Source organism: Cricetulus griseus, assembly GCF_003668045.3.
Source record: "Cricetulus griseus strain 17A/GY chromosome 1 unlocalized genomic scaffold, alternate assembly CriGri-PICRH-1.0 chr1_0, whole genome shotgun sequence".
Lineage (NCBI taxonomy): Eukaryota > Metazoa > Chordata > Mammalia > Rodentia > Cricetidae > Cricetulus > Cricetulus griseus.
The window spans coordinates 233,369,041-233,386,775 of NW_023276806.1; the positions used below are offsets into that span (position 1 = coordinate 233,369,041).

General features: G+C 53.4%; 1 protein-coding gene across 1 annotated transcript in view; it reads left to right on the plus strand.

Moving 5' to 3' along the window:
* The first annotated feature begins 223 nt into the window (after positions 1-223).
* Positions 224-17,735, plus strand: part of Ppard (peroxisome proliferator activated receptor delta) — a 63,747-nt gene continuing 46,235 nt past the window's right edge. Inside the window, exons 1-2 of the mRNA XM_027389034.2 lie at positions 224-287; positions 4,268-4,351. The gene's annotated coding sequence lies outside the window, so the exon portion shown is untranslated. The remainder of the gene's footprint in view (positions 288-4,267; positions 4,352-17,735) is intronic.

The window sequence follows — 17,735 nt, forward strand, 5'->3', positions numbered from 1 at the left end:
GCCCGGTGGGCGGAGCGATGGCTCCGGCGGCGCGGCGATTGGTCGCTGCCCTGGAGGAAGCGGGCGTGGCGAGTGCCCGGCGGGGGCGGGGCGAGCGGCGCGGTGACGTCAGTGGGCGGTCCGGGGGCGGGCCCGGGCCCGGAGCGGGTGACGCCGCAGGCCGCGGCGGGGCCGGGGATTAATGGGAAAAGTTTTGGCAGGAGCCCGGGGATTCTGCGGAGCCTGCGGGGCGGCGGCGGCGGCGGCGGCGGCGGCGGCGGCGGCGGCGCGGGAGGCGGCCGGGACAGGTCCGTGCGGGTCGGGAGAGGCCAGCGCCGCCGGGGCCGAGGGGGACGGTGGGTCGGGCTCCGCAGGCTGCGCTCCGCGCGGCGGCGGCTCTTCCACGCTCGGCCTGTGCGCCGACTCGCCGCCGCCGCCGCCGCCGGGGTCCGCTGGACGGAGGAGACCGCTGCGGGCTCGCGTCCCTGCCCCCTCTGGGGCCGCGTGGCTTCGTCTGCCCCCTCTCCGCCTCCCTCTGAGCTCTTCCCCAGCGCCCTGCGGGGCCCTCTCTTTGGAGACCCCTCCCGCCTCCCCCGACAGCCGCCCCTCCGTGCCCGGTCGGTCATTGCTCTCCGTCTCCGGCCCCCGCTTCTTCGACCGCTTGGTCCCTCCCCATCCTCCCCATCTTCCGCGAGCCCGTCCGGTTCATGCAAGCCTCTTCGGTCCTGGCTGCCGGCAGAGGCCCTGCTTCTGCCCGGCTCTCGTTTCCTTGGTGGCAGTCCGTCTGTCCTTTTCACCTCTTGTCACCCGACCGCTTCGCTCGCTGCTCGTTTCTTTGCCTCTGCTTCGGGGAGAACCCAGAGGTGCCCGCGATCGGCTTCGCTTTCACCTTCGGTTGAGATGGGAGGGCGGTAGGAAGGGGTGTTGACTATTCTTGACCAGGTTTGTTCGGGTGGGAAGGTTTACTGGGTGTTGCTCTGGGAGGGATGTCCAGTGTTAGGCCCTTCTAATCTCAGCTGTACAATACTTCCCCTTTATGGGTCTGTTGACTTCCAGGAACCCTTGGGAAAGACGGCTCTGAGTTGGGTGTATGCCAGCGGTAGCCGGAGGCCTCATGTAACTCTTTTTCCCCTTCCAGGAAATAGGATTCATTTGGGTTATTATGGAACTCATTGAAACCATGATACTCAAGCCATCTGTGCTCTCACTACTCCTCACTTCCACTCTCTGCCCTATCCCAGAGAGCTAAGACAAGTCTCCCGAAGCCATGCCCAGGGATGACTGTGGTCTTCATCTTGGATATTCTTCCCTGTACTGGCTCTAGAACGCTTTTTTCATTTAAACGTTACATTTATTTATTTATGTGGGGCGTGGATGTGGGGGTCGGGTGTAGGTCAGAGGACAGCTTCCTGGGTTTGGGAGTTGGTTGTCTCATTCTCTCCTGTGGGCCCTGGAAATAGACTCAGGTCATGGAGGCCTATTGGCAAGCACCTTTATCGGCTGAGCCACTTCGCCAGCCCCAGAATACATTTTCCCTCTCCCTGTTTGACTTTTTAAATGGATAGTTGGCCTGCTCGCCCTGGGGCTGTTGGGCATCTATAGCTTTTAGTCATGATATCTTGAATAAAGGCCACTGAATTTCTGTCCTGTCTTTCTCTGATGGAATGTGCCTTGAATGTTGGTCACTGGAACGTGGTCTTTTGGGACCTTTTCTCCTTCCTTTTCCTGGACAGCTTCATTTCCTGTGGTTGGGAGAGGCAGCTGACGTTCCTTTTGCCGCCCAGGTGTGGTCTGGGGTGTATTGCCTTGGTATCTGCCTGGGCAGGCTGTGGGATTGCACCAGGGAGGCCCTGCAAGGAACTTGAGTTGTCTGCTTCCAGGCACGTGGGTCATTCATTGTCTCACATGTGTCTTATTTGGCTCTGGACCCCTGGAGACATCATTGGGAAAGAATGTGTACCCTGTTTTACCTCACCTGATCTTGATGGATTCTGGAAGTGTGACCCATTTCACATTAGAAGGGGGAGCCCATGGTTACTCTGGTACCCACTTTTGAGGATCTCATTCTCGGTGAGCCAGAATTGGCCACAGAACAGCAACCTTCTGGAGCTGCAGCAGGGAGCCAACAGAACCAGCTCGACCAGACCTTATAGTTCTGTAATCATGGTGTACACTGACCCTTTTCCATGAAAGCAGCAGGGTTGCGGCTGGCCTGTGGTTGAGCCAGTCTCCTCTCCACAGGTCCCCAAGCCTCCTCTAAGCAGCACTGGATTTGGGGGAGTGGAGTAGAGAATAGATGGAAGAAACCTTTTCTTCCTGTGAAAAACATCTCTCAAGGTTTTATTTTTTTAAATACCTTTTACATTTATTTATTTTTGTGTCAGTGTGTAGGACAAATTTTGGGAGTCAGTTTTTTCTGTTGTATGAGTCCCAGGTATTGAGCTTAGGTCATCAGGCTGGGTGGCAAGTGCTTTTGCTTACACACACACACACACACACACACACACACCTTAAATTTGAGGCAGTATCACTCTGTAACCCAGGCTGGCCTTGAGTTCACTTTGTAGGTCAGGTTAGCCTCCTAACTGGTGACAGTCTTCCTTCCTGCTTCTGTCTTCTAAGTGCTGGTGTTACTGGGCCACCCCACCCCACCCCACCTGGGTCATTTTTAAGGGGTACAGTTGAGTGCTTGGCAATGAGTAACTTATGTCTGTGTGCCACATGTGTACTTGGTGCCCGTGTGCCCTCAGAAGTCAGAAGAGGTGTTGGATGGATCTGCTGGAAGTGGAATTACAGATGGTTGTGAACCACTGGGAATCGAACCTGGGTCTTCTGCAAAAGTAACAAGTGCTCTTAGCCTCTGAGCTGTCTCTCTAGTCCCCTACCTAGCACCCTGAGCAGCTGTGCTGTCAGCAGTGCTCTGTGTGGAGACGGAGCTTGGGAGCCTTGAGCATGGCCTCAGGGCCAGCCAGCCCTGGTAGAGCTGGCTGGATAGCCTCCTGGGACGCATCCATTCTGCAGCTTTCAAGGGAATAGTTGTTTTCCATTTGGTGATTTTTGCAGATTGTGGGCCAATAACTGTTTTGGTGTGGATGGGCAGGCCCTTGCCAGTGGCATCACCCGTCACCTCCATAGTTTACTGGACTGACACACACACACACACCCCCCTTGCCTTTTCTCTGCTGCACTTGGGTGTGCTTCAAGCCACCCAGGGAAAGCCAGAACTCTTCCTCCCAGCCCCACCTGTGGTCCTTTACTCTCTTCCCCAAAGGCCTGGGAGGATAGTCAGTGTGAAGGCTAGCCCGAGAAGCGGGTAGGCCTCTATTTTGGACGGAACACAGCTGCCCAACTGTTGTGCAAGCCTTCCCTAGGGCTTGAGCCTGGCATGTCCTGGTACAATGAGGCTTGTCTCTTCAGGAGGTGTTAGATCCGGGGCTTCCATCAGCTTCGGCTGAGACCCACCTCCATAGGGTGCTGCTCTCTGCATGTCTGGGGTGTGTGTGTGCCCTCCTCTACTGCCTCTGGGGGCCTGGCAATGCCAGGACTAACCCTGTGATACTGTCCACATTGGCAGCTTTTCTCCCTACCCAGCGCTCACACAGGCTTGTCTGTCCTGCCAGGCTCTGGCTTGTATTATGTCCAAAGTCCTGTGTCCAGTGCCCTTGTCTGTGCCATGTCGTCCCAGATTGCCCTGTGGCTGTTTCTTGGAGATGGTTTGATGTCACTGAGCATGTTTGTATGCCATTAGAGCCAGGGGAGGAGTGGCTGTAGCAGCGGCATCCCAGGGTGTCAGAGGAGAGCTGGGTACTGAGCTGGAGCCTGGCAGGGCCTTCAGTATCAGGTTTCAGGCATGGTCTTCTCCCATGGCCTTCATACCTTGGGGCTGGTGACTGGGGTGTGACTCCAATCTCTCTGTGAGTTCCCCTCAGGAGTCTTGTGTGACTCAGAGCCTCTCCTTTTATGAGCTAGTGGGGTGTTGGGTACCTCTTCCTTACCTTGCCATCTCCTTCCGCCCCACCCATGTAAGACGAGCAGAGCTGCTGTCTGCTAGCTGGGAAGTGCAGACTCATTTCAAGATTGGGAAATGTTTGCTGACTCAGGCTGAGCATGACAGCCTCCCAGGGTGTGTGTGTGTGTGTGTGTGTGTGTGTGTGTGTGTGTGTGTGTGTGTGTCTGGTCACATGGGACCACTGGTTTTTGAATCCCAGTGTTCAATTAAAACTTGCTAGTGCTGTTTTTGGACCCTGACACCATTCAGTCACGGACGTGGTTCCTTTCTGTCTTGCAGTGCTGCGCAGTGGAGCGGGTATGCAGGTGGCCCTCATTCAGTGGCTACTGCTCACCGACAGATGAAGACGAACACACAGTAAAGGTAAAGCCCATTTCACTGGTGTCTGGCTGATGGCCACAGGCTCCACATAGGAGCCTGGCCTTGCAGGATCCGCAGGCTGAGCCCCTGATCGAAGGTGCCTGACATAGTGTCTACACCCATCACTTAATCCATAGGGAGCACTCATTAAGAAATCATTGAATGTGTGTGGGTCTTTAGGAGTGTAGAGATTCTCGTCTTTGTGCCCACTGAAAAATAAACTCCACAAGAACGGGGCCTTGCTCTGGCTCCTCTTGTGTCTGACGGACTGTGTGCTACAGAGGGTAGTCAATGTTTGTTGAGTGACTAAATGAACACTTTTTCTTCTCTGCCATGTGGGTGCAATGGGTCATCAAGACGCCGTTCATCACTTTCTTCCATTTATGCCATAAATGTGTTGCTGTTTGGTTTCTTAGAGACAGAACCGAGATATGTAGCCAGGCTGGTCTGGAACTCCAGATCCCCTTTCTTCTTCCCAAGTGCTGCAACTGGAGGTGTGTGCCCTCACATTTGCTCAGGGACATGGTGGAGGGGCTCTTCCTTCTCTGCTGGGCGTAGGAGCCCTCAGCAGAATCTAACAATGCTTTGGGCTTCTCATGCTGTTTCTCTGTTCTCAGGATGCCTGGCAGGTTCTCGAAAACCCTCAGAAGGGGCACTCCAGGGAATTTGATGGTCATTGTCTTGACTGTTTGGCATGCTGGGTTATGGCGGGTCCCTGCTGGGGGCTAGGGGAAACCTGGCTCTGCTTTAATCTCTGATGTGCTGTGGGTCCAGGAGCTGCTCACTTCCCTTTCTCTGCCTTTTACACCCGGCGGATTTTCCTGTTACTAAGCAGGGTGACTAACCTGGGTCTGTCTGTCTGTCCTAGGGATGGGGTTGTTTGTGGATCCTTCTAGAAGGTCTGGGGAAAGAGCCCCTGCAGTTCTCAGACCCACATCCAGCTGCTTTCCTCCAAAGGGAGGGTGAGGGAGGAAGAGGGGGCTTCTGAAGGTCCCAGCTGGAATGAGGAGGAAGTCTTCCAGGCTGGGAGAGCTGCTGACTTGCACTGATTTCTGTCACGGGTACAGCAACAATGGCCGCTGTTCAGCCTGAGCCTTTGTCTCCTCCCATGAAGGCTCAGCTCCAGCTTCATCTCATTTTTCTGTGCACAGCTCAAGAGTCTGCAGCTGTTGGTCTCTTAAGCCTTCTTGCCACTTCCTTGGGCCAGGTGCTGTGACAGGTCACTCAGACACAGTCCTCAGTTGCTCACCTCTTCCAGGTGTGAGGAGCCCAGCTGGGGGAGAAGATGTGTAGGATTAAGCTTTCAGATTTTAGGGAGCTGGCAGGTGCCCAGAATGTGATGGTCAGTGGGTTTATCTTTAGATGGCATCTCGAGGGCCAGACAAGGCTGCTGGGCTTTGAAGTCACCATGCAAAGTAGTAGTTTTAAAACTTTTGACCTCAATACCCACCCCACCCCACCAACACCTCTTTTTTGACCCTATATAGTCCTGGCTGGCCCTGAACTCACAGAGATCTGCTTGCCTTTGCCTTCAGAGCACTGGGATTAAAGGTGTGAACGGCAACATCCAGGCACCTTTAATTTTTAAAAATTACATTCGTGCATTTATGTATTTGTTTGTTTATCTATCTGTGTGTTTGTGTCCATGGGCATACTGTGCGTGTGTGTGGAAGCCAGAGGACAGCGGATGCTCATAGCATGATGGCTGGGCTCTGAGCACAGACATCCTTGGAATGAGAGCCCTCAAGAGATGGCAAGTCTCAGGACCAAGTCAGACCAAGGTGTGTCGTGCAGAGATGAGGAGAGGGAGGCACCTCCTTGAGCTCAGTCACTGCTGTGGGGAGGTCACCTGGCCCACCCCTGAGTCACCTTGAGAAGGAAAGTCCTTTCTCATCGTTTCTGTTCTGGAACAGACCTGTTAGGGATTCACTGGTCAGTCCATCAGGGACACTGAGTCACAAGGGAAGGTGTTCCCGCCGTGTTTGGGCAGTTTTGGAGAAGGAGTACTAATATTGCAGAAGGTGGCTAGGAAGGGGGAAAGAATGGAGGTGGACAATGGCAGGACCAGTACAGAGGTCTCGGTGGAGGAAGGAAGTCCTTCCCTGCTTTCATCTTCATCCCTGTGGGTGCAGTGACCGGCACTGGCTCTGGTCTGCCCGCCAGTCAGATAACTGCCCAGAGCATGAGGGGATCTCCAGCCCCACTCAGGATTATTGATGCATGGGAGAAATTTGGGTTTATATGTGTCAGAAGACAGCTAAATTTAAGCTTTATTGTCAAGCAAAAGCACACAAAAAGCTAAGCATTTTATTAAAAACAAATGAAAACCCAGGCAGACAAAGCAGTTGTTAACACCAGTAATTGTTTTAAGTGTACTGGAGTTTCAGGACCATCAAGAGGCAAGGGTGGGGGTGGGGGGAACTGGAGGTGGCTCAGTGGTTAAGAACCCTTGTTTTTCCTGGGTTCGATCCCAGAACCCACGTGGTAGCTCACAACTGTTTGTGACTGTCCATAACTCCAGTTCCAGGGAATCTAGTGTCTAACCTATGAAGGCACTAGGCATGGAAGTGCCAGACAGACCTAACTGTGAGCAAAAACACTCCTACTACTCATAGTCATAAAATAAATGAGTCTTTGAAAAATGTTTTTAAAAATCAGGGACAGAGCTTACTAAAATTTCCTTGAGAGACTGGGCACTCCCACCCTGGTCCCGCTGACAAGTCAATGTGTGGTTTCAGCAGAGTCACTGTAGGAAGCAATGAGTCCATTAGTCTTGCTAACTGAGTGTGGGTGACCTTAAAGCAGCCGCAAGAAGTCTGCACCCAGTGTGGATGATGGCCCTCCATGGCTGTCCCCTCCCCCGGTCCTTCACCACCTGTGTCCTCTAGTGTCCCCAGAGACCTTGAGACCAGGGCAGTTAGGGAAGAATTCCCTGCATCTGGCTGTGTCTGGCTACTCAGGAGAGGGTCCCATGGCCCTCCCACTCCCTCCTCCCGAGAGGGAGCTTGACAGCCTCCTGTGATGACCCTTGGCAAGCAGCCCCTGGCAACTCCTGGAGAGACAGCAGTGTAGGCTGGAGGACACGCCTGTGCAGCGCAGGCAGGGGGCACTGACCTGCAACCCAAATGCATAGGGGTGGAGGCCGGAGGAACAGGAGGCAGGGAATTTAAGGCTGGCCTGGGCTTCATGGGACCAAGCCTCAAAAAACAAAAGGAAGAAGGAGTGAGAAGAGACAAGAATGAGGCCATGTTGGGGAGTGGCATCAAGGGTCAAGGGTCAGGAAGCAGTCTGTAGGAGGAACTAAACAAGGGTGGTCAACAACCCTGTTCCAATCCTGTCATTTGTGTGAAGAGACCTGTGTGGGTTTGGTGCAGGCTGACGGGGAGCTGCTCTTAGCCGCCCTGTTAACTATGGCTTACTGTTTCATGTCCCCGGTTTTCTTCAGCTTCTCCCCTTGAGGAGCTGACTTTTGAACAGTGTCTTTACCACCTGTCACATGGCGCCGGGGCCGGCACAGCTTACAACACTGCCCCTTTCTTGCTTTCTTGTCCCATCTTCTGTACCTTGTGTCCACCCAGCCCGGTGGTCTCTCAGCAGCTCTCCTGGGACTGATACTGAGTTCTCTGTAGCTTATGGACACAGGCAGCTTCAAGAGCTGCTGTCCTTGGAGGGCGCCTTAGGGGGAAGCGCAGGCATCAGGAGAGCTGCCTGGCACCGAGCTCTCGCCTCTATCCTGTATGAGCCTTGGCACAGCCTTGGCACTTGTGGTGTTCAGAAGTCCATGACCTTCCAGGCTCAAAGAACTTGGCCTCCTCTCAGCCCACTCTCCCAACTGGCGGCATAGCTGACTAGGCCTTTCTCACCTCACAAATACTATGCTGGGATTCTCTGGAACCTAGAACACCACTCATCTCCTCTTCCAAGCAAGTGAGGTTTGCTCTTCCTCAGTTTCCCTAAATGCCTAACGCATTTCTGGACTTGTACTAGTTGTTTTTCCCTCTGCCTCTGCTTCATCATTCCTGAATACAGCCTGGCTCCTCAGCCTTCTGAATGTATTGGAGGGGTTAGTGACCCTTTGTCCTGGGGACAGGGAGCGCAATACCTGGCTTCTGTCCACTAGTAGCCGGTGGCATTGCCCCTACCCAGCTATGGAAACTCAAAAAGGTCTCTAGACATGGCCAAGTGTGCCCTTAGGGTCACGGTCAGCCTACTAAGTGTCTGACCAGCTGGGCACTGGGTAAGGAGGGCAGCTAGTCCTTGCATAGGACATTGACCTTTCCTGTCACCTGACCAGGTGCTGGGCAGCTGTGGGAAGACGGGAAGTGGTTTATAAAGAGCATCATGCCCCAGTGATGGCCACACAACAGAGGGCGGGCCAAGACACAGCCATTTCCCGGGCCACGCGTTTCTGGCTGTGCTGCTCTAAACGGGTCAGTGTCTGCAGAAGCCATGTTCCTGGGACAGTTGGTGACATTTGCTGTGCTCATTGCCATGCACTCATCCATCTCTGGTGTCTTTATGACCAAGGATTGGGCATTCTGACCACAGCGGCTCACCTCTCTCTGTCCTCTGCCCTAGGCACTGTGCCTCTGAGAGAAAGCATCCCCGACATCCTGATCTGCAGCGGGGTTGATGGGCCCAGAACATCACAGTCATCATCATCATCATTATTATTAAGTTTGAAGCAGGGTTTCCCTGTGTAACGGCCCTGGCTGTCCTGGCACTTGCTCTGGAGACCAGGCTGGCATTGAACTCACAGAGATCCGCCTGCCTCTGCCTCCCGAGTTCTGGGGTTAAAGGCGTGCGCCACCACCTCCTGGTGGCTAAGAAAGCCCAGAGGACAGTAGGGAGAGCCCCTTGATGTCAGCACACATCCTGCAGCACAGTCCTCAGGAGCCCTGGGGGAGGTTGGAGAAAACCTTCCAGAGAAGTCGCTGCGGCCTAGATGTTAGGCTCACACAGCTCCCTGTCCCCACCCACCTAAATAGTGAGCAGATAGAGCCAAAGGAAGGAGCCATCTGGGATGCAACCAGCTCCCAGTCTGGACAGGGACTGTGTTCTTTAAGTGTCCTTGGGTTGCTTCTGTCATTGTGAGCTGAATTAATGTCCCCCAAAGACATCAAGGCCATAACCCTGTAGCTGCTGTCTGACAACCACATGGAGTTTCCAGGTGTGACTAAGCTAGGGACCTCTTTGTTTGTTTGTTTTGGGTTTTGGTTTTTCAAGACAGGGTTTCTCTGTATGTAGCAGGGGCTGTCCTGGAACTCGCTCTGTAGACCAGGCTAGTCTCAAACTCACAGAGATCCCCCTTCCTCTGCCTCCTGAGTGCTGGGATTAAAGGTGTGCACCACCACTGCCCCAGCCTAAGCTCTTGAGCTGGGGAGATTGTTCTGTATTCCTGATGGGTTCTCCATGCCACCAGAAGCAGAGAGATCGGGTGCAGGACAGGCATGGGACCTCTGTGCAAGATGCTATCCTTTTGGCTTTGAAGGCAGAAGACGAGGCCAGAAAATGTGAGGAATGCAGTTCTGTGTCTGGGAAAGGCGAGGAAACGGGTTCTCCAGGACCTTCAGGGAAGTGTGGCGCTGCCAGCACTCTGGTTCCGATCCAAGGAAACCAGTTCTGACCTCCTGGCCTCCAGATCTCCAGAGCTCAGTGTCACTCTCCCTTGCGGCTGCCTCCTTTCTTCCATGTAGAGTATTTGCCACTTGTACCCAGGGATTCATAACTGGGGAAATAGGTGGCCTTCCCTTCCCAGGCAGTGAGGGCCATCCTACCCTCAGTGTTGGTATGGGGCGTGTGCCTAAAGTGGGATCCCAGCTCAAAGCAGGCAGGCCTGGGTTTCTGGGGATTTTACCTCCTTCAACTAGAAGCCTATGAGGGAGACTCAGCACAAGAAAGGCCCTCTCTTTCCACTCTTCCACAGGTGGCCACCAGAGATACTGTCTCAGCCCCTGGTCCTTCCCTCCTGGCCAAACAGCTGTCTTCCCTGAGCCTGGCAGCCAGGGTGTATGTGTGGCTGTCACCTGGGCCTCCTTGAACAGCTGTGCACTCCCCTGACTCAGCCACAACACCGAGGTGGCCCCACTTTCGTGCTGCCCTTCTTCCCTGTCTGCTCCAGAAGAACCTTGCCGGCCCACACCTGTGCTAGCCTGCTTCCTGCCTCTGGTCCTTAGTCAAAGGTGCCAAGGCTGAAAAGCCACCTTTTCTTTGCTCACTCCTGTATGTCCCGTCCTGTCCCATCCTGGGGAGGAGGTCGTGGGTTTACAAACTCTGCTTTTCCTGAGCTGCTTCCCCTGGGATGGCAGCTTGCGATTGCCCTCTTTCACTTTCAGCTTCCACCGTGCCACACCATGGCTCTGTCCACCTGATGAGCTCCAAGAGCTGGAGATCTGCAGCCAGCTCTCAGCCCTGGAGTGACATCTCCCCAGAAACCAGCTCCTTGATGGAGCCCTCCAGTGCCTCCCCATAGCAAGCCCTGGTCAGGTGGAAGGTGGCTAAGTGTCACCCAGTGTGGTCCCTTCCATAGTGGCCCCCTCTCTGGGAACATTCAGGGGAGTGTAACAAGTCTTTTTCTGTCTCATCAGCCAGCAAATAATGACACAGACTTCTTATTATGAAAGCTCAGCCTACACCTTAGGCTTGTTCCCAGCCAGCTCTTATAACTTGTATTAACCCATTTATGTTCATCTGTGTTTATCAGGTGGTGTTACCTCTTCTTCCATCTTGCACCCCTCCTGTCTCTGGCTGGCTTCTTTGCCGCTCTTCCTCCCAGAGTCCTCTCTGTGCCTGGAAGTCCTGCCTATACCTCTTGCTAGCTATTGGCCGACTAGCTCTTTATTAAACCAATCAGAAGGTGCCTTGGCAAAGATACATCTTCGCAGTGTACAGAAGGGTTATTCCTCAGCAGAGCAGTTATTTGCAGAAGACCTGCCCCTGTTTGAGCTCAGTGGAGAAGACACTGGCTTTGGCCAGGTTTTCCCGTCACCCCTGCCTCCCCACCATGGTGCCTTCCTCCCTTTTGGGTCTGAGTGAAGCGCCCTTCTCCCACCTCTGGTTGGCACCTGCCATGGTATATAAGGGTAGATTGGGCTGTTAGATGGTGACTTTAGGAGTCCCCTGGTTTTGGGTCCCCAGAGCTGTTGGTGGCTGCTGTAGCTGGGTGTTGAGTTCCTGTCCATGGTGAGCTAAGCACTCAGTGCTACTTACACACCTCATCTGTTTGTTTGCATTCTGCCTGGGAGGGAGTGTGTGTGTGTGTGTGTGTGTGTGTGTGTGTGTGTGAGAGAGAGAGAGAGAGAGAGAGAGAGAGAGAGAGAGAGAGAGAGAGAGAGAGAACGCGCTAAGCACTCAGTGCTACTTACACACCTCATCTGTTTGTTTGCAATCTGCCTGGGAGGGAGTGTGTGTGTGTGTGTGTGTGTGTGTGTGTGTGTGTGTGTGAGAGAGAGAGAGAGAGAGAGAGAGAGAGAGAGAGAGATAGAACACGCTAAGCACTCAGTGCCACTTTACACACTTACTCCTCACCTGTTTGTTTGCGAGAGAGCACACATGTGTATATGTTGTATATGAACGTGTGTGTGTGAGTGTGCGTGTGTGCATGCATGTGTACACCATTGTTTCACAGATGAGAAGATGCTAGATGTTACTGATTCTGAAGGTGCCACATGATGAAAGCCAGTCAGTGTTTCTTAGGGGCCATGGATAGCCGAATCTGATTGGTGCAGTTGGGAATCACCTGTTGCCTCACTAGACCGGCGTTGGTTTCAGAGAACAGTAGTCCCTTGTTGGTCAGTGAGCAGAAGCAGCATTTTGGCAGGCCTCCTTCAGGGTCTCATTCCAGGTCAGCAGGCAGAGGAGGCTCAGTGAACAGTGACCAGTGGCTCCCTGGACCCACTCCAACACAGCCCCAGAGAAACACAAGTAAATGTCCAGCCAAACTGTGGGCGGGGCCAGCCTTGTGGGGGATGGGGGCAAGACTCAGTTTCTGCTCTAGGCAATAAAGGAAGGGAAAAGCAAAGATGACCTAGATGTCTGCATATGGGGAGAGGAGAAGGAAGGGCATCCTCAGTTGTCACCCCACAGACATGTTCTACCCTGCCCACACACACACACACACACACACACACACACACACACACACACACACACACCCTCGTTGATAGTCCTGTTTTATAGATGAGATCTGAGATCAGGGAGGCGGAGCTGCAGTGTGAACCTTTCAGAATCTCTGTTCTTAGTTCAGTGTCTGAGTGCCTGTCCTGATAGTGTCCCCCCAGACTGTCCTGATGGTGTCCCCACAGCCATGCTCCTTGGGTGTGTGGCTACCATGCTACATCTCCTCAGGCTTGTGAGCAGAGGCCGGAAGCAGTCATGGCCCTGGGACCTGTGCTGCTCCAAGACATGGACTCTCCCTAGAGTTGCAGCCTGACTCTTCACAAAAGCCACAGTGTTATGTTTTCTTCTTCCTCGGCCCCTCATGCCCACCCCAGCCTACCGTGTGGAGGTCAGAGGACAACTTGTGGAACTCGGGATGCCAGGGTTGATTGCAAGCACCCCTCCCTCCAGTTTGCCTTAGGCACCGTTACCTATTTCTTCTAAAACTTTTAAAGTTTGTATTTATTTATTATCTACTAGGGCAGGGGGCTCATGGCACAGCACCCTTGTGGGTGTCAGAGGGCAGCCTGCAGGGGTTGATCCTCTCCTACTGTGTAGGTCCTGGGGATTGTACGAAGATTGTCAGGCTTGGTGGCCAGGTGCCTTCATCTGCTGAGCCATCTCACCAGTCCACCTGGCTTATTTTAGAGACCCTTTTCTGTTTCTCTTTCCATCTCTGGTCCAGAGTAGACATTTGTTTCTCTGTCCCCAGGAAAAGTTAATGCAGCAGGGAAGGAGATCACAGTGAAACCACCCAAAAGCTTGCCAGGCCAAACTGAAGCCATTGCTCTGGGCATGGGGCAGGTATGCAGGCTCGCTCTGAGAGGCAGAGGGCAGAGGGCACTGGGCAGCAGAATGAGGCAGTGATGTTGCAGGGACTTCTTGCTGAGGTGGTGAGCAGACTGACCAGGAAGAGGCCTGGAGAGAGAGCAGGGACCCCATGGGCCTCACCTCTGTCATAGTCCTCCATGGAGGTTCCCTCTTTATCCCCCGTTACTTTCTCCACCTGGCAGTGCCCAAGCCCGTGTTGTGATCAACTCCAGTTCAGCAGCTGACTCCTATGTGGAGCAGCTGCCTTGCTCGTCCTTGGCACCTTGTTGGGCAGCAAGCAAGGATCTGAGTGTAGTCAGGTGTGGGGATGGTCAGCTCCTTAGAGCCACCCCATGAAGAACCCCAAGCCAGGGAGAAAGCTGGGGATGACATTTGCCGGGGAGCATCTGTGCCTACCAGATGTAGGAGAGTGAACGAAAACTGTGTGTTGGGTTTCCTGTATGCCATGGTGGGTGGCCTGTGCACAGTTTGTGCCAGGATTCCACTTAGCATGAGCTCTGTGTTCCCATGAGCCTGCATACATGCCCCAGGCCCAGTGCAATGGCTTCCTGTCCGTCCTCCAAGCCCACACCATCCCTCTCCCTTCCTCCGCTCTAGAGCTATAATTAAGCTCCCATGTGACTGTATCCCTCAGCTGACACATGGTTGTAACCGCAGCCCTAGTCATTGGGCAGCTTGTCTGGGGTGACACTGGGGGCCGGCTTCTTGGCTTCTAGATGGTCTTTGGCAGGTCTGAGTAGGTGTCGTTCTGCCAGGAAAAGGTGGATCTAGTTTTGCTCAAGGCTGGGCCAAAGGGAAGAAGGAGGAGGGTAGATGGGCCCGAGAAGGGGCAGGAGACAGGGGTAGCAGTGGCCAGCAGGCTGGGCTTGGGGGCACTGAGAGGAGCGCGTTCCAGGACCCCCGCCACAGCCGCCTCCGGGCACACTGTCAGCTGTTCCAGGACCCCCCCCCCCGCCACAGCTGCCTCAGGGCACACTGTCAGCTGTTCCAGGACCCCCGCCACAGCCGCCTCCGGGCACACTGTCAGCTGCTTTGTATTATAGTCCCAGGTAGCCCAGGCTGCTCTAGAACTGACTGTAACCGGCGATGGCCTTCAACTGTGATTCTGCCCATTCTGTCTCCCCAGTGCCCCAGCCCAGCTTATCCTGTGTGGATTTTTTAGCATTCAGAATTGAGAATTTTAGTATTGAGAATAACATAAAACTCTACCATCTAATTGTGCACTACCTGCCTCATCCCCAAACAGACCCACACCTCTGAGCACTCACCCCAGACCCCCCCCTCTCCGACCCAGCAGCCACGGCTGTCACCCTCCCTCAGAGGGCCCTGTTTTGTGCACTCGTGTGAGAAGCATACAGTGTGTGGCCACTTAGGTCTGACTTCTTTGGGAACACTGTTTACACATGAGTGTGGGCACATTCTGTTTACACATGAGTGTGGGCACATTCTGTTTACACACGAGTGTGGGCACATTCTGTTTACACACGAGTGTGGGCACATTCTGTTTACACACGAGTGTGGGCACATTCTGTTTACACACGAGTGTGGGCACATTCTGTTTACAAACGCGTGTGGGCACATTCTGTTTACACACAAGTGTGGGCACATTCTATTTACACATGAGTGTGGGCACATTCGTGTGTGGAATCCCCAGGTCAACTTTGTGGGACTTGGCTCTGCCCTGTCACCTTGTTTGAGGCAGCTTCTCTCTTAGTTCCTGTCACCACACTATGTGTTCTGGGCTAGCTGGCCCACGAGCTTCCAGCCTGTTCTCCTATGTCTGCCTCCCATCTCACTGGAGTTCTGGGACTAGGGGACCCCACCACATGTGACTTGTTACATAGGTCCCAAGATGGAACTCAGGTCATCCGGCTCACAATTGCTTTTAGCCACTGAGCCATCTCCCGGCATCCTGTTTTCCGTTCACCCAGGCTGTCCTACTCTGCTGGTGCCCCTCCCCCACCCCATCCCTCTTGGTTTTGAAAACAGGTCCTCTTGGAGCCCAGGATGGCTTCAAACTCTTTATGTGAGGCTAAGAGTGGCCTTGAACTTCAGATTTTCTTGCCTCTACCTCCAGGACTGGGTTTCTAGGGGGGCCTGTACCAAGCTTTGTTCTCTGTGGTGCTGGGAGCAAACCCAGGGCTTTGTACACGCTGCGCCAAGAGCTCTACTAACTGAGCCACCCTCCCCGCCCTGACTTCATTCTCTTCTTATGGTCAAGTAACGTTCCCTCGTGTGTATAAATCACATTTGTTTATCTAGTCATCCAGGGACAGACGTTTGGGGCGTTTTCCCCCTGGGTCCTCTGCTGCTGGGAGCTCTCCTGTGGCCTCTGTGTGGACGTACACACCTCACACTTTACCACCCTAATCATTTTAAGTGGCTTTAACTGCACGGGGTTTCTGCCGTTGCCATCACCTTCCACCTCCAGAACTCTTTCATAATTCCAAAAATGAAATCCTACACACTAAATTCTAACTCCCATTTCCCCCTCCCCGAGCCCCATGTGCTCTACAGTCCCCCATTCTACCCTCTGTCTCTGTAATTCAGTCACAGTGCTGCACATGCGTGGAATTATGGGATGCTTCCTTCTCGTCATTATTATTAGTAAGTAAGTGTGTGTGTGTGTGTGTGTGTGTGTGTGTGTGTGTGTGAATCTGTGTGTAGATATGTGGACATGAGCGCAGGCACCCAAGAGGCCAGAGGAGTCAGATTCCCCCGGGAGGTTGTGAGCCACCTGGTGTGGGTGCTGAGAATCGAACTTGGGTCTTCTGGAAGAGTAGTATTTGTTATTAACTACTGGTCCATCCCCCCAGTCCCATCTATTCAATCCTCCTGTTTTGAAACAGGGGCTCGCTATGTGTCCAGGTTGGCTGTGAGCTTTCAGGTGCCTGCCTCTGTCTCTGCCTCCCGGTACTGAAATCCCAAGGGTCCATCACACCCAGATGTCTTCTTCTGAGTGGCTTGTTTCACTTAGCACAACATCTTCAAGGCTCATCTGTGTTGTGTGTAGCATGCGTCTGAACTTCCTGTAGAATTGTTTGTTTATTCTGTGTGTATGAATGTTTTGCCTACATGTGTGCATATGTACCAATGTGTCCCTGGTGCCCGTGGATGCCAACAGAAGGCCTTAGATCCCCCAGGACTGGAATTATGATCCACTGTGTGGGTGCTGGAAACTGAACTGAGTCCTCTGCAAGAGCAACCAGTGCTCTTAACTGCTGAGCCCTCTCCAGCCCTCAGTTTCCCTTTAAAATTTTACTCATTATTTATTTTTGAGACAGGGTCTCATTATATAGCCCCTCCTGGCCAGAACTTACTGGGAAAACCAGGCTGGCCTCACACTCACAGAGATCCATCTGCCTCTGCCTTCCTAGTGTTGGGATTAAAGTGCACACCCTGTCTAACCCTGCTCTTGACGGTAGTGGGGTGGGCGGCTGCTGTGCTCCTGGCCTGCTGTCACTGAGAACGTCTTGGCCATCCTTGCAGACCAGACAGCATCTCTTCATCCTTTTTGCACGGTGACCTCACCCTCTGCCCCTGCTTTGTCTGTGTGGATGTGCAGGGATCTTTTTGTCTCTGAGGGTTTTGCCTGTATGTATGCCTGTTGTGCCTGCCTGGTTTCCATGGAGGACAGAAGAAGGCGGATGTCGCATCCCCTGGAACTGGAGTTACAGACAGTTGTGAGCCACCGTGTGGGTGCTGGGAACTGAATGCAGGTCCTCTGGAAGAGCAGCCAGTGCTATTCATCACTGAGCAATCCCTCCAACCCTGATTTCTACTCCTTAGACTTTTAAATTAAATTTATTTGTATATGTTTGGTGCGCACGCACACACACACACACACACACACACACACACACACACAAAATGCAGTACTATGTGTGGAGGTCAAAGGACAACTTTGTGGGAGTCAGTTCTCTTCTTCCATGTGGGTGGTCCAAGGGATCAAAATCAAATTTAGTTTGTCACACTTGGTGGCAGGCATCTTTACCCACTGAGCCACCTTATTGCCCCCCTTTTGGGTGGGTGTGAGAGACAAAGTCTCATGTATTCCAGGCTGGCCTCAAACTCTGTGTAGCTGAGGATAACAATTAACTCACACGCTTTCCTGCCTCTACTGTCTGAGTACATGGATCACAGACCTGCACCACCATGTCCTGTTTATATGGTGCTGGGATCCAACCCAGGGCTTTATACACGCCAGGCCACACACTCTACCGGCTGAGCCTCATCCCAGCCTGACTGTCCCTCTCTTCTCAGCCAGAGCTCTTAACTGCCAAGCCATCTCTCTAGTCCCCACCAGCCATTTTTTTGGAGATTGGCACCATGACTGGGTTTCCATGTGGATGACATGGACCAGAGCTGTCTAATATGTCACCTAGGGCTAGAAATCAAT